Below are 16,213 nucleotides of genomic sequence, written 5' to 3'. Positions count from 1 at the left end.
CAGTGTCGAAGGAAAGTTAAAAACAATCCAAAGTTTGTTTTCAACACTGTGATACACACTGATCAAAGGGAGAAAGCAATTAACCAAGATTTCTTTCATCCTTATTTTCATCCTTGTATTAGTTACCTGTTGATGAAAACAAATTGCCCAAAACTCAGCAGTTTAAAACACTACACAGTGATTGTGTCACAGTTTCTATGAGTCAAGAATCTGGGTGCCACTCTCTGAAAGCCTTTGGCTCAAGAGCTTTTATGAGGCTTCAGTCAAACTGTCAATAGGGCTGTAGTCTCATCTGCAGACTCCAGTGGGGAGGGTCTGATTCCAAATCTATTCACTTGGTTGTTGTCAGGCCTCTGTTCCTCATGGGCAATTGGACTAAGGGCCCCTGTTTCCTACTGGCTATGAGCTGAAGGCCTCCCTCAGTTCCCTGCCACGGGATCCCCCACAGTGCTGACTGAAAACATGACAGCTAGTTTCCTCCAGAGTGAGTGCTGAGAGAAAGAAACTGAGACACAGAGAGTATACTCAAGACAGAGCCATTGCCTTTTTCTAACTTAATCTCAGAAGTAACACTCCATTACTTCTGCCGTTTTCTCTTCATTGGAAGTGAGTCACTGAGCCCAATACATTCTCATGGGGAAAAGATTACACAAGGAGGCTGGGATAATTGGAGACTTAGAGGCTTCCTACCACAGCTCTTATTTCTAATATTATAATGTGTACTCCATGCTGGAGAATGTCTCCTATTAGGGCACTGAGACTTCTGTAATAATTAGATGCCACAAGCAAATCTGAGCTCCTTTGAAAATTTGTTGTATCAGAATTTCTCCACCAACTTGCAAACACATGCTTTTAGATGAGGGTCAGTTTATCCCCATCCCCTCTTTGTCTCCTTCCTCACTTGCCCCCATATACATACTTTCCAATTAAAACCCAGTATTTTAACTGGGTTTAGCATTGTGAGGAAGTAAAAACCACCAATCCACCAGACAGAAAACCTGACTGACATTATCCCAACTAGCTGTGTGGCTTTAGTAAAATCATTTAAGTGTTTCGGGTCTCAGTCCCTCATTGGCTGAAAGGAATAGTTTGAGCCCACTGATCTCTCAGGTGTCTTAAAGCTTTAGAAGTATATGAGATTATGATTCCATGTGTGACAACTTGGAATGAAATAAAATGCATGACAGAAGTAAAGATCTCAGAGGTCTGCAGTGAAGGTTAAGGGGATGAGATTTAGAGATTTTTATAAAGTACTTTGTACACTGTAAAGTGCTATACCCATATAAGGGCTTATTATTGTTTAGCTGTTAACATGAAGGGGTCAGGGTAGGACAGACAGTAATGGAAACAGTCTTACTATTCAGCCAGTCAGTTTCAGGTGTTCCCTCCTTTTGGTCCATTTTTTCCCCCAGTGAAGAAACATCAGCATTAGTAAGGGAGTAACAGGGAAAAACTGGCCTTTTCCCCTCACACTGAAGTTCAAGATATCTTCCTTGACTTCCATGTATCAAATTCACAGTGTGCTTGCTTCGCACTCAGGAGGGTTCTTTGCCTTACCTGTCTTGCCCCTGACCTCTATTCATGTTTCTCTGGCCGCCCCCTCCACAACAAGAGCTTCTCTCCTGGACCCTCTCCTGCAGATTCTCTCTTCCCTCTACCATCCCTTCACTCAGCTTTCTGTTCTTTGGACTCCTTCTCTGTGAGATCTCACTCTCCCTTAGGTAGTGACTCCAATGTGGGTCATTTGTCAGTGTCAGCTCTACCTGGTCCCACAGCAAACTGCTAAATATGAAGGCATTTAATTATCTTTGACTGTAGATTTTATGCACAGAAAAGACCTTTCAGGGTTTGGGCTGATTATAGAAAGCACTATTAGATTTATTAAAGTCATGTTAATAAATGCATTTCCTCCTGAAGCTGTTGAGTGCATCTTATAAATCATATTATTTTATTTAAAAGTCTAGCAAATTTTAGGAATCACAGTTAAGGATCCCTTGAATAATATTTGGTCTCGTTTTATAAGCCAAATTAAATTAAACACCTTTGAATATTTTTAATTAATTTATGAATGTACATACCTTTAAGTACTTGAATTATCCAATGACAAACCTTCCCATGCATTTAAGTGTTTCCTTTAAACCTAAGTAAGGACATTTTTTTTGCTCTTTTCATTTTATTTTTTTATTTTTTTTCAATATATGAAATTTATTGTCAAATTGGTTTCCATACAACACCCAGTGCTCATCCCAAAGTTGCCCTCCTCAATACCCATCACCCACCCTCCCCTCCCTCCCACCCCCATCCACCAGTAAGGACATTTTTTAATGTGATGAAACCTAAGTTCAATAAAATATTCCAATATTGTTTATAAATTTAGCAAATATGTTCATCAGTATAAAGTAGGGTATGATGTGATAGTGAATGAGACCTGCAATCTTGATGACTTGGCACCATGAAAAAAAGTTAACCAGAACATCATTAACAGAAATCTTGACTCAAAAATTCTAGACATAAGTCCAAATGGGATTTCTACCTTGAAGGAGAGCAGAAATCTTTATAGAGCTTTAGAAAGAAGAGATCTGCTATAGTTAAACCAGTTTCAGGAATCATTAAATCAAGGAGAGTTTTCAGAAGAGAGAAGAATTGCTATTGTGGATTAGCAGCCATGGTTTGAACAATTTGAATTTATCAGAGAGGGTGGAGAGAAACAAGGGGGAAAAAAGTGGTCGGGGCACAGCTATTGGAGACAAGGATGTGTGGGAGTCACAGTGGACAATTCTATCTTTCATGGTCTCCCACAACACAATGGGGGTTTATTTCTCCTTCAAGTGGGACCAGTATGATTCACATAGTCCTCCTTCATCTGATACCAGGAGGTCACATGCTTCCAAGGTCACCTTTACAAGGAAAGGGGGAGGAAGAAGACATGCCTACTTTGACAGCTTCTACCCAGAAGTAAATACCAACTGGGCAGAGGTTTCTTAATACGAAAATATAAATGATAACATAATATAATGATAATATAAAAATAAGATAAATGGTAATTTTGATTCTTTAAAATAGTTCTACATATCATTTTGTGTCTTCCCAGGGTTTCTGGCCATCCAGGGCCAGGAATTTGGAGAGTTACTTTCTGAGACTGTAGCACAACTGGAAATTTTAGCCAAGGAGCTAACTGTACGGATTCGTGCTTGTCACTGAGGCATTATTTAAAAACAGGCTTGTCACGCTCAAAGCCTACATAGCACATATCCCTGTGGTGCTCATGGAATAGACCAGAACCCGGGTCATAACCTCTCCTGGCCACCGCATCACTTATTTGGACTTTGCATTTCTTCAACTCTGAAGACAAATGTCTTTTTTATCTAATTCGAATTTGAACCTTTGGAACCTGATGGAAATCTGCATTCTTTTCACCAGCATTTATAAGTTTTAAAATATTAAGTGGGGGAGAAAGAATGTGTAGTCATCTTCAAGGTGGACAATAAAGAGGGAAGATGCTACCAAGGTGGTTTAAGAATGAAACCCTTCTCTGGGGCGCCTGGGTGGCTCAGTCGGTTAAGCGTCCGACTTCAGCTCAGGTCATGATCTCGCGACCTCCCGGTTGTGAGTTCGAGCCCCGCGTCGGGCTCTGGGCTGATGGCTCAGAGCCTGGAGCCTGCTTCCCATTCTGTGTCTCCCTCTCTCTCTGCTCCTCCCCCGTTCATGCTCTGTCTCTCTCTCTGTCTCAAAAATAAATAAACGTTTAAAAAAATTAAAAAAAAAATGAAACCCTTCTCCCCAACCCCCAAAACAAACACCAAAAACACACTTTTACACTTAGAGCTTAACCCCCGGCCCCTTATTGTGCTTGAAAAAAAGAAAAAGTATCGGTTGCCTCCCCATCATTACAAAAAGTACTACCCTACCCTTGGAAAGATCCACATCCAAGAAAGGACACTGGATTGAGGATAGCAATAGATCAAAAATGAAAAGGTAAAGTCCTTCCCACGCATGTGTCTCAGATTGGTGAGGGGAGAGACCCGCAGACCAACAAGAACATATGTGATGAGAGCGTGGGGAGGGGAACCCTAAGTCTTCCCAGGCCAGTAGGAAAGGAGACAGTGCCCGGTGAAGAGAGGTGGGGGGTGGGGGCATCCGCCTGGCAATGAACTGGGTAGAGTGGGAGACAGAGCCAATTGCAGGCAGAAGGACAGTGATGTGAAAAGACACAGAGGTGCATGAAAATAGGCAAGAGTTCAGCAGTGCTGTGAATTGGTCCGGGAGGGGTGGGTAGAGGTCGAGTTATGAAGGATATCGTATGTTGTAATAAGGAGTCTGGACGTCATCCCAAAGGTGATTGGGAGGCACTAACAGATGTTAAGTAGAGAAATAACATGATTGAATTTTCATTTAAGAGGAATCAGTCTAGTGTTAAATGCTGGGGAGGGGATGCTGGCTAAAGACAGGGGGACAAATCAGAAAGCTGAAAGCTGCTGTAGTTGTCTGTGCAAGATGGGGTGAAGGCCTGTGTCAGAAATTATGCATGTACGGATGGAAGAAGAGAACGCATAATGCTTTTAGAAGAGGAACATCAAAAGAAAAGCAATTCTTTGGCTGAAGCAAGAATTTTCAGAGTCAGAAGTTAGGGGATTATACAAGTGCTCTAAACAGCAAAATGCGAAACAGAACTCTCCGAAAATTCTGTAATTCCCAGCAAACAGAATTCAGCCTCTGTAGTGAAATGCTCAGCTCCCCAAATCGCCCTGCCTGCCCCACTCCCTTTGACCTGGCTTTCATCGGTCGTAGCTCCCTGTTCTGCCCTGCAGTCTCCCCAGTGACCTGGCCCACAGCCCATCTTCCTTTTGGAATCGGCTCAGACGCTGACTTGCTCTCTGACAAAGAGCCAATTCCATCATCCCTCCAGATCCCAGGTTCCACATCTATATACTGCACACCTACTGATACTGCGTCCCAGGGTTGCTGTGAAAGCTCCTGATAAATATCTGTAAAGCACCATACAAATGTGAGGTATTGCTATTGATGAAAGCAAAGTAAGAAAGGATATTAGGGAGGAGTTCAGGAGGAGCAGGAGAAGTGTGGGTGGAGAAATTTCTGGAGATGTTCATTATGCACAGTTGTCGCAGAAGAAATAAGTACAGCCATGCTCATAGTCCCGCAGTGAGATTAATGCACCACAGAGTAGAGTGTGCTGGAAAGCATGTGGGCTTTGGACTTGGCCAGGTTTGGGTTTGAATCCTAGCTTAACCATTCCGTGACTCTGTGGCCTTGAGCAAGTGACCTAACCTCTCTGACCCCCCATTCCATTAACTGTGGTATAAAGAAATAACTCCTCCCTTCCTTTCAGTGTTTTGAGGGTTTGGTTTTGTTTTGTTTTGTTTTAAGAATTAAATGAGTTACGAGGAGAAAGCAGGCAAAAAACTCTTTGATCTTGGCCACAGAAACTTCTTACTCAACACGTCTCCGGAGGCAAGGGAAACAAAGCAAAAATGAACTACTGGGACCCCATCAAAATAAAAAGCTTCTGCACAGCGAAGGAAACAATCAGCAAAACTAGAAGGCAGCTGACAGAATGGGAGAAGATATTTGCAAATGACATATCAGATAAAGGGTTAGTATCCAAAATCTACAAAGAACTTATCAAACTCAACACCCCAAAAAACAAATAATCCAGTGAAGAAATGGGCAAAAGACATGAATAGACACTTCTCCAAAGAAGACATCCAGATGGCCAACCAACACAAGAAAAACTGCTTGACATCACTCATCATCAGGGAAATACAAATCAAAAACAAAATGAGATACCACCTTACCCCTGACAGAATTCCTAACATTAACAACCCAGGCAACAACAGATGTTGGCGACGATGCGGAGAGAAGATCTCTTTTGCATTGTTGGTGGGAATGCAAGCTGGTGCAGCCACTCTGGAAAACAGTATGGAGGTTCCTCAAAAAGCTAAAAATAGAACCACCCTATGACCCAGCAATTGCACTACTAGGTATTTAGCCAAGGGATACATGTATGCTGTTTCGAAAGGACACATGCACCCCAATGTTTATAACAGCACTATCAACAATAGCCAAAGTATGGAAAGAGCCCAAATGTCCAACGATGGATGAATGGGTAAAGAAGATGTGGTATATATATACAATGGAGTAGTACTCGGCAATCAAAAAGAATGAAATCTTGCCATTTGCAACTACATGGATGAAACTGGAGGGTACTATGCTAAGGGAAATTAGAGAAAGACAGATATCATATGACTTCACTCATATGAGGACTTTAAGAGACAAAACAGATGAACATAAGAGAAGGGAAACAAAAATATAAAAACAGAGAGGGGGACAAAACAGAAGAGACTCATAAATATGGAGAACAAACAGAGGGTTTCTGGAGGGGTTGTGGGAGGGGGGATGGGCTAAGTGGGTGAGGGGCATTAAGGAATCTACTCCTGAAATCACTGTTGCACTATATGCTAACTAATTTGGATGTAAATTAAAAAAAATAAAATTAATAAAAAAATTTTTTAAAAAGAATTAAATGAGTTAACACTTGGCAGTTAGTATATAGAAGGGGTTCAACAACATTGATTTCCTTCTTCCACTCCTAATTTCTTTCTCCGTGAAAAGTAATATAGTTCGTGCAGGAGCTCAGCTTCTCTGAGAGCTGCTTTCAAAAAGGAAAATATGCTGGCCTGAATTTTAATCCTCTCCCTGCTATTGCCAGGAGTGGTTAGCTATCAACCAGCGAGATCTCCAGATGGCCCAACGGTCCAGATTATTCAGAAACATGTGAATTGCTGATAAGAACACAGCGAGTCAAAAGAATAAGGGGCTGGAGCAAGTCAAGCATCTTTTAAGTGAAACTTTATATATGGGTACGAAAACCCATAATCTCAGTAATTTCTGGCACAGTGATTGTCCATAAGCATTTGTTCATTGTTCAATAGAAGATCTGACAAATTTAGCCCATGGGGAGGACTTTGGTCAAATGTCTTGTGTCCTCAGGACATCAGACGGTCTGCCAAATGTGGATGGAGATATAATAATTCTTTGTAAAGTTTGTGCCTTCACTAATTAAGAATACTGAAAGATTAGGTTTATTAAATGGATCGTGCTCCGGAGTTCTGGAATGAAGAGCATTTTTCCACTCAAAACTAAGAATCGCTAAGGATGGGGGGTTAATAGGAAATGAGAATTAGCTTTTGTTTCTCTTACTTGAATCGCTCTGCATTCTTCACATTAATGTTTCAACGTGGAGGACTGCATGCAGAGAAGGGAAGGAAGAAAAGAAAGGAAAGCAGGGGAGATAAGGGGCAGGACTGGGAGGAGTCACCTTCTTCACAGATCAGTTCCCAACTTGGTCCTCTTCTGGCAATGAAGTGCCTCCTCGGGCACTGGAGGAGGAGGGAGGAAGCCAAAGGAGGGGAAAGAAGAAACGGGAAGAAGGAGATAGAAAAAAAGAAGAGGAAAAATCTGGAAGGAGGAAAAAGAAATGTAGAAGACTTCAGGAAGAACACATGTCACAGAGATGCTAGACTCCAAGTTAAGCTTTGTCAATCTAACAAATGAGCTGAGCCCCTACTGAGTGTCAGGCACCGTGCTGGGAGTCTGGCAATACGGAGCTGGGGACGCATGGTTGCAGCTGTGAGACACTTGCAGGAAAGCATCAAGGCTGGAAACAACTCAAGTGAAGGCCAAGAAAACTTGGCCTTGCATTGATTATTAGGAGGCACAGAAGAGGGCAAGCAAGCGCTTTTTCTCTTGCTGGTGAATTCCCTTTCATCGAATGGGGTTTCTATTGACATTAACTTCTGGACTTTTTCAAAAGATTTCTTAAATACACTGTTTGGTAGAGAGGCCGGGAGAGAAAGGGACGTGTGTGACTTCGCATCTCAGCACATTTCATTCCCCTATCCAAACAGATGTTGTTTGGCCAGAGCAGCACAGAGTAAAACATGACTACTGGATTTGGCATGAAATGGACCCCTTAACCTAGGTTGACTGAGTCATTTGCAAGGAACAGGACTGCATTACCTTTGGATACTGTCTAAAGAAGGACAGCGTCAGCCGAATTGCTCATCACCTGTCACGTTCATCATCACACTCACTACAGCTGTGTGGCCGTGCTGGGCTCGTGGTGGATGGACCTCAACACACAAAACTCCCAAGATGAGCCCGACACAGCTGCTCCAAGAGTGTCAGCCTTAGGACTCAAATAATGAGAATAAAAGGTCTCCTTGCTCCTCCTCCTCCTGCACCACTTACCAAATTTCAGGAACCTCTCTTTCCCTTCTCCCTCTTTGCTCTTACCATCCCCCCTGTTCAGCACCTTCTCTTGATGCTGGTGACAGACTTAGAGGTTCCCACACTCCTTGGGCCTCAGACGCTGGGTCTCTAACTGTTCATGAGAAATCCCTGGAAAGCTAATTAAAAACTCAGGCAGTCAGGCCCCACCACTTATGATTCTAATTAAAAAAGTTTGGCATAGGGCCTGAGAATCAACATGTCTAACATTCCCCCCAACCCCAGGTGATGCTGAGACAGGTGACAGATAGACAAGACACCAGGAACCCTGGGAACACCCGGAGCCTGCTGGAGTGCACTGTTCAGGAGAGAGATGGGTGAACACCTCACACAGGCCACTCGGGTTCCCTCCAGCCTGTCGGACCTCTTTGCATTGGCTCTTCTTCCTGGGCTCACCTCTTTGACGTTGATGGTCCCACAGCTCTAGTCTCAGTTCATTTGGCTTATTCTAGGCATTCTTCCTCATTGCCCTCCACCACTCCTATGCCTGGAAGCACCTTGCAGATTGAAGACCGGAATGTTTATTTCTAGCCCAGATCTCACTTCAAAGCTTCAGATATATTTTCAGGTGGTTGGCCCACAAGTACCTCGGGTGTCACATGCTCACAACGTAATCCACGGGTTTTGATTCTAGGTGAGATGAATGTTGGCTTGCAACCTCCAGTGTGTTCCTGGGGTAAGTTGAAACTGTTCCCACTACACGAAGGGCAAGGAGAGGCTGAAGAAGAAGGAAGAACACCCCAGATGGTTAATAAGCAAGGGAACTCACACAGGAGGCTTTTGTTGGGCTGCTGCAAGACTAGTGGATCGCTGCACCTGCCAGCCAGAATCTCAAAAGTTTATGCAGAGGCCTAAGGGGACTCAGCCCTGTACACCATCCAGATGATCTCAACACACATTTCTCTCTCAAGGCTGCATCCCTGAAGTGGCTCCTGGTGCCACTTAAGGTGAACCAACAGTCTCATCCTCTTAACGACCTCCTCCAGCAATGGATAAACACACTCCATCCGCCCTGTCTTTCTCACTGAATGCAGCTCCAAACCCTGGACCAGCCATTGGAGGACTCTGAAAAGCAGCAGGTGGACTGGGAAAGAAGACCAGAATTCTGAGTGCCACTGAACTGGTGGTGGTGAGTTCCCCATTTGTACTTCTGTGTCCCCCAGCCTGGATGCAAGACAGCCTGAAACCCAGAAGTGGGGACCAGGATGCACCCAGAGAGCTCCAGGGACACCCTTGGCCCTGGCTCAAAGAGCGGAAAAATGGCTCCTGAGAGAAAATCTCCCGTTTTTCTTCTTGCTGTTCTAGCACCCAGCCCAGCCTCACGCCATCCCTCCTGAGTGGCAGCAGTGAGATCGGGGGCAAATGCTTTCTGCCATTCACTTTTCCTAATGGTGCTTTTTGAAGGACAAGCATTGATTGTGACAAAAATCTTATATATCCTTTATATTTCTTCAAATATTTACCATTTTTAATGTTCTTCATTTCTTCCTGTAGCTCTGAATTTCCATCTGGTATTATTTTCTTTAGCCTGAAGAACATCTTTGAGAATTTCTTGTAGTGTGGGGTCTGCTGGCAAAAAATTCTTTCAGCTTTTGTTTATCTAAAAATGTCTTTATTTCATTTGCATTTAAGAAAAATATTTTTGCTATGTATAGAATGTCAAGTTGGCAATGTTTTGCTTTCATTGCTTTAAAAAGATGTAGCTCTATATCTTCTAGCCCCATTTTTTTCCTAAAGGGAAGTTAGGCATCATAAATATAATTATTCTTCCTTTTATAATGTTTCTTTATTTTGATGCTTTGAAGATTTACTCTCACTCTTTGGTTTTTAGCAGTTTGACTATGACGTGGTTAGGCATGGTTTTATTAGCTTTAACTGTTTAGGGCTTGCTGTGCTTCATGGATGTCTGGGTTGCTGTTTTAATTTCTGGGTTGCTGGTTTTTTTTTTTAATTTTAACGTTTATTTATTTTTGAGACAGAGAGAGACAGAGCATGAACAGGGGAGGAGCAGAGAGAGAGGGAGACACAGAATCTAAAACAGGCTCCAGGCTCTGAGCGGTCAGCACAGAGCCCGACACGGGGCTCGAACTCATGGACCGTGAGATCATGACCTGAGCCGAAGTCGGATGCTTAACCGACCGAGCCACCCAGGAGCCCCTGGGTTGCTGTTCTCCAACCAGTATAATTGCCATTTTTTTCCTGCCCCATTTCCTTTGTCATCTCCTTCTTACATATGTGTTAAACTTCTGGAGACAGTCATACAGTTCAATGAAGCTCTGCTCATTTAAAAAAGTCCCTTTCTCTCTGTCCTTCAGCTTCAATGACCTCTACTGACCTGACCTGTCTTCGTGATCAATATGCCTTTCTTTTGTTGTGTTTAATATATTGTCAATGCTAGGAAATGAATTTTTTTTTTCAGATACTGTGTTTTCCAGTTCTAGGATTTAAATTTGATTCCTTTTTCCATTTACACATCACTGCTGACAATTTCTCATGTCGTCACTCATTATAACCATGCTTTCCTGAAATTAATTAACGTATTTACCATAATTCTGTTACAACTCTTGTCTGTTAATTTCAACATTTAGTTATTCTTTGGGTCTCCTTTTTTTTTTTTTTTTTTTGAATGAGAGAGAGAGAACACAGGCCCTTGCACAAGTGGAGGAGGGCCAGAAAGAGAAGTAGAGATAGAATCTCAAGCAAGCTCCACACTCAACATAAAGCCCCATCAGGGCTCAATCTCATGACTGTGAGATAAGACCTGAGCCAAAGTCAAGAGTCAGACACTTAACCGACTGAGCCACCCAGGCGCCCCTCCGTAGGTCTCTTTTTATGATTGACTTTTCTCTTGACTATGTCACATTTCCCTGTATCTTTGCATAACTAGTAAATTTTTGTTTTACAGTAGGTGCAGTGAATGGCACTTTGTAGGGACTCTGGATTCATGTTTCTCTGAAAAATATTGACTTTTGTTTTGGAAGGCAGTTAAATTACTGGCCGTGACCTTCTTTTGGGAAGGCTTGGTTTTAGGCTTTGTTAGGGTCGTTCTATTTCAGTTTTGCAACTATCTTAGGGTGAATCCTTTGACCTTAAGGCCTAAGGCATAGCTTCCAGGTTTTAGTTTTAAAATCTGGAGGCACTTTTCACATCTATTTAACTGGCAGGACTTGAATTCCAAGCTGTATCTGTGACGGGCACCTCCGTAATCTCTACTCAGCTCTCAGATGTTGTGCCTCCCTGGGCACCTCTGAGTCTCATCCCACCCATGTGTAGTCCAGGAGCACCCAGTGATTCAAATGGAGTTTCTACATTGATTTGGGGGCCATCCTATGTGGCTTCTTCCTTTTGGGAATTCTATCCTCGCTCTCAATTGTGGGTGTCTCCAGCAGTCCCAAACTCCATCTTCTGTTTCCGAAGTACTCGGAGACTGCCTTCTGCTTCCTCTCTGGCTGCCACACTCTGATGGGCCTGGGTGTACCCTTAGAGGAAACACCGTATAAGTGCACATCTCACTCTGGAAGGATCAAATCCTCGCCAGTTTCTGCCAGCTTTTGTTCTTCTCCCAGTTGTTTGTTTGCTTTTTACCCCAGAGTCTGTAATTGTTGTTGGCCGGAGAGTGTCTAAATGTTCCATTCTGCCATTACTCTTTTTCATACTTTTCATCTGTTTTCCCTCTGTGTTATGGTCTGGATAATTTCATCACATATATCTTTCCATGCATTAAATTTCTCTCTGGCTTTGTTTCAGTGACTATTTAATCTGTGGGTTGAGTTTTTAATTTCAATGACTGTGTTTTTCATTTATAGAAATTCTATCTTTTTGAAATCAGCCTTTTTTTGCCCCCCAAGGGCCTTGTTCTTTCTTATGTTTTTAATTCCTTTTTAAGTTCCCCATCATTTCAACTATACTTATTTTATAACCTCTATCTGGGAGTTGTATTATCGGCACATCATGGGTGGGGGGATCAAATCAAGTTACCTATTTGGTTAGTTGATTTCTGTTCATGATGGTTTGCATCATTGTGTACTTGAGTTTTTGACTCAAATTTGGATTTTGAATTTATGTTCAGCTGAGTTTTATCTGTGGAAACAATCCTTGGTGAAGGGTATATCCATCCAAAGAGGCTTTTCATTGAATTACCAAATATCCCAGTACCATTGCTGACCTGGGTACACTTTTAAACTAATTTCTTAGCCTCAGGGTTCTTGTACCTTAGCAAACTTTTTTCCAACCAGATAGAAATAGACAATTTTCCTTGACATATCCTTATGCTGATAGGTAGATTTACTTATAGTTCTTCTTTTTAATAAGGGATTAGCCATTTAAGAATACTGGTTCTGGGGCACCTGGGTGGCTCAGTCGGTTGAGCATTTGACTTCGGCTCAGGTCATGGTCTCACGGTTCGTGAGTTCGAGCCCCGCGTTGGCCTCTGTGCTGACAGCTCAGGGCCTGAAGCCTACTTTGGATTCTGTGTCTCCCTCTCTCTCTCTGCTCCTCCCCTGCTCACACTCTGTCTCTCTCTCAAAAATAAAGATTTTTAAAAAATTAAAAAAAAAAAAGAATACTGGTTCTGTAGAAGGTTTTGAACCTCTCGTGGGTCCAAGATCTCAATTCCTGTGTTTAAGTAGTCATAAACCCAAGCATCCTCATTCCACATCCATTAATGTGGCTGTTATAAACAAAATAAAACAGAAAATAGTAAGTGTTGACATTGATGTGCAGAATCCGGGACCCTTATGCATTGCTGATGGGAATGTAAAATAACACAGCCACTGCGGACAACAGTATGGCAGTTCTTCAAAAAATTAAAAAGAGAATTACCAGTTGATCCAGCAATTCCATGTCTGGGTATATACACAAAATAATTGAAAACAGGGAGTTGACGTGATATTTGTACAACCATGTTCATTGACAGCAGCACTATTCACAAGACCCAAAAGATGGAAACAATCCAAATGTCCATTGATGGATAAATGGATAAAGAAAATGTGGTCTATATCTATACCTCTAGGTCTGTATCTATATCTGTATCTCTGTATGATATTGTTCAGCCTTTAAAAGGAAATGAAATTCTGATACTTGCTACAACATGGATGAATCTTGAAGATATTATGCTAAGTGAAGAAAGCCAGTCAGTCACAACAGGAAAAATACTGCATAATTCCACTTATGTGAAGTACCTAGAGTAGTCAACCTCACAGAGACAGAAAGTAGAATGGTGGTCGCCAGGGTCTGGGCAAGGGGAGGAGGAGGAGGGAGTGGAGCCATTGTCTAATGGGTACAAATGTTCGGTTTTGGATGATGAAAAAGTTCTAGAGATAGACAATGGTGATGGTTGCACAACAATATGAATGTATTTGACATTACTGAATCGTACACATAAAAATGGCAAAGATGGTAAATTTCATGTTATTTGTATTTTACCACAATAACAAAAAAAATAACAAAAATTACAAAAAGTAAAATTAAAATAAACTTAAAAATAAGAAAAAAAAATTTTAATCAAACCTCTTAGATTCTAAAACTGGAAACTATCCCCAAATCCAGGGAAGGCACACTGTCAGCTCAAATGCTCACTACTCTAGGGACTTATTTTATTCTTTAAAGAGCTTAACTATACATTTAAACATTTTCTTTTAACATTTTATCTACAGTTACTCGATGTTTTGTTAAGGGACAATTTCTGTTATTTCTACGTTTGTTCATAAGTAGCCTAGTCAATGACGTGAGGATTTTAAACAGAGTTTGCAAATTGGTGGCTTACAAGTTTTATTTTGTTTGTTTCTAATCTGGACATTTCACACAAAACTCCAGATTTCTATCTTCTCTTGAAAATTTGGAATCTTGGTCCATATTGGGTCACATTCTCACCTGGCAATGACAAGCTGAAGCTGAGTAGTGGCCTCCCCTTTGAGATGGGATAAATGCCCTTGGGATTGCCAGTTGCCAAGGTAACTGACACACGAACCACTGCCCTGTCTTGCATTCCTGACTTCTGGAAGTATTAAATTTGGCAGGCACAGGGCTAATAGCACTCTATCAGATTTTTATGTGTGGCAATCAAGTAAATAATTTCTTCTTTTAAAACAAGCCTTTTTAAAGTCAAACTCATATCCATTCTTGAAAGTGCTCCTTTCTTGTTACCTAACAGAACTAGAAGTCTGATTGAAGATGTCCCCAAGAGTCAAAGAGGTGTCACAAAATTTCCGGCAAGGAGGGAGCTTTAGTCTTTGCAACCTCCATCATTCCATAGGCCTGCCTTCACCCTTCTAACCTTTCCTTCTCATGCGTTAGACGGTATTGTATTTGCTTTCATTAGAAGGGCTGTGATGAAGTAGATAGAACACTGCAACTGACAATCAGAACACCTTTGTCCTATTTCCAGCCCTGTTTGTTACTAGCTGGGGACATCGTTCCCGGAAAGATCAAGTGACAAGCCCAATCTCTCAGGATCCATCTCTGACTTCATCACCTATCTGCTGCCTCTTTCTTCCTTCCCTCCCACAGGTATTTTGTTAAATGACCCCAGTGGGTCATCCTCCATCAGTCTAATAAGCTTCTTTCAAGGGCACAATTGCATTGAGGGAACTTAAAAAATCAGAAAAACTAACCAGATAGTCAGTGTCCCTTGAAAAGCATAATTCTAGAGATTAAACAAGCAAGTAGACAAAAACCAGTATTCATGTCAGAAAATGGCATAGTTATCGCTGCCCTTAGCTGTCAGCTCTTTTAACTTTTAAGGTCAAAATCTCCCAGTTTTGTAAATATTGTCAACGAATTCACTTAAACAAAACCCTGTGTGGGCAAAGTGAAACATTTCTATGGACCCAGTGTGGCTTATGAGCCACTAATTCAGAGAAGGAAATCCTAGATAATGGAAGAATTGCTTTATAATTTATGTGTTTAATAAGTTAGATGTATTAAACCTCAAAATGTAGCACTTCATGCTACATTCCCTAATGATTTCCTACATAAATCTTTAGCGTCTTGTTAGTCCCAAAGAGAAATCAAACCATTCACTCATTTGTTTTTCCTCATGAGGACTCAGCAGGATGTGAGATAAAGAACAGATGCTTGTTCTAGCCAATGTTTTCATGAAATTGTAGATTTAGGAAGTACCTCGAGAGCTTCTGGTCCAGAGATGGAGAATAACATAGCACATATACAGCCGCCCTGTCTTCATGGCAGACATTGCCTGGCACAGTATCTGAAATTCCCACCCTTGGGGTTTATATTCCCTTAGATTAACCTATGAGTCTCCCCAGGTTCTCTTTGAAAAAGAGCATTTCCAAACTTGTATTCCTTGAACCACTCACTAGTTTTACAGGATATTCTTAAGTATTTAATAATTTCTGTGGTTGGAGCAGTCAGGGTTTACTTGCAACCTGGATTCCGTCTAGCTAGCTTAAGTAGCAAAATAACTAGTATGATTGCTATTGTTATTATTATGTCCTGGGAGGTCAGACTTGTATGTTACTCAGCCAGAAACAATGCAACCAGGGCCAACAACAGGCAGAGAACAATGCCCAACCACACCGTGGCAGTTTTCTGGTACAAACACCACTGTTGCTATCGCCTGCCGTTTGGCAACTATTGCACTTGAAAGTGGACACTGGGTACCTTGCCAAGATCCCTTAGGAAAATCAGACACTCACAGCCCTATGCTTGCCAAGAGATGCAATTTTGTTCTAATGCGTTGACTTCCTTCACCAGGTACCGCCTGGGCACACATCTGATTAGTTGCCTCTAGGCTATGTGCCGGCACCCGGCCTGCAGGGGAATCCTGGGAAATGTAATTTTTGGAAAATGGAGGTATGCACACTGTAAGGGGCAGTAGGGTGAGAGGTGAGTGAGCCAACCCACGGTATCTGCCACCTGATCAAATTAGTTTAAGCTAAATAGCCAT

This window comes from Prionailurus bengalensis, chromosome A1 (genome assembly GCF_016509475.1).
Source record: "Prionailurus bengalensis isolate Pbe53 chromosome A1, Fcat_Pben_1.1_paternal_pri, whole genome shotgun sequence".
Lineage (NCBI taxonomy): Eukaryota > Metazoa > Chordata > Mammalia > Carnivora > Felidae > Prionailurus > Prionailurus bengalensis.
Note: the sequence above shows the minus strand (reverse complement) of the source record.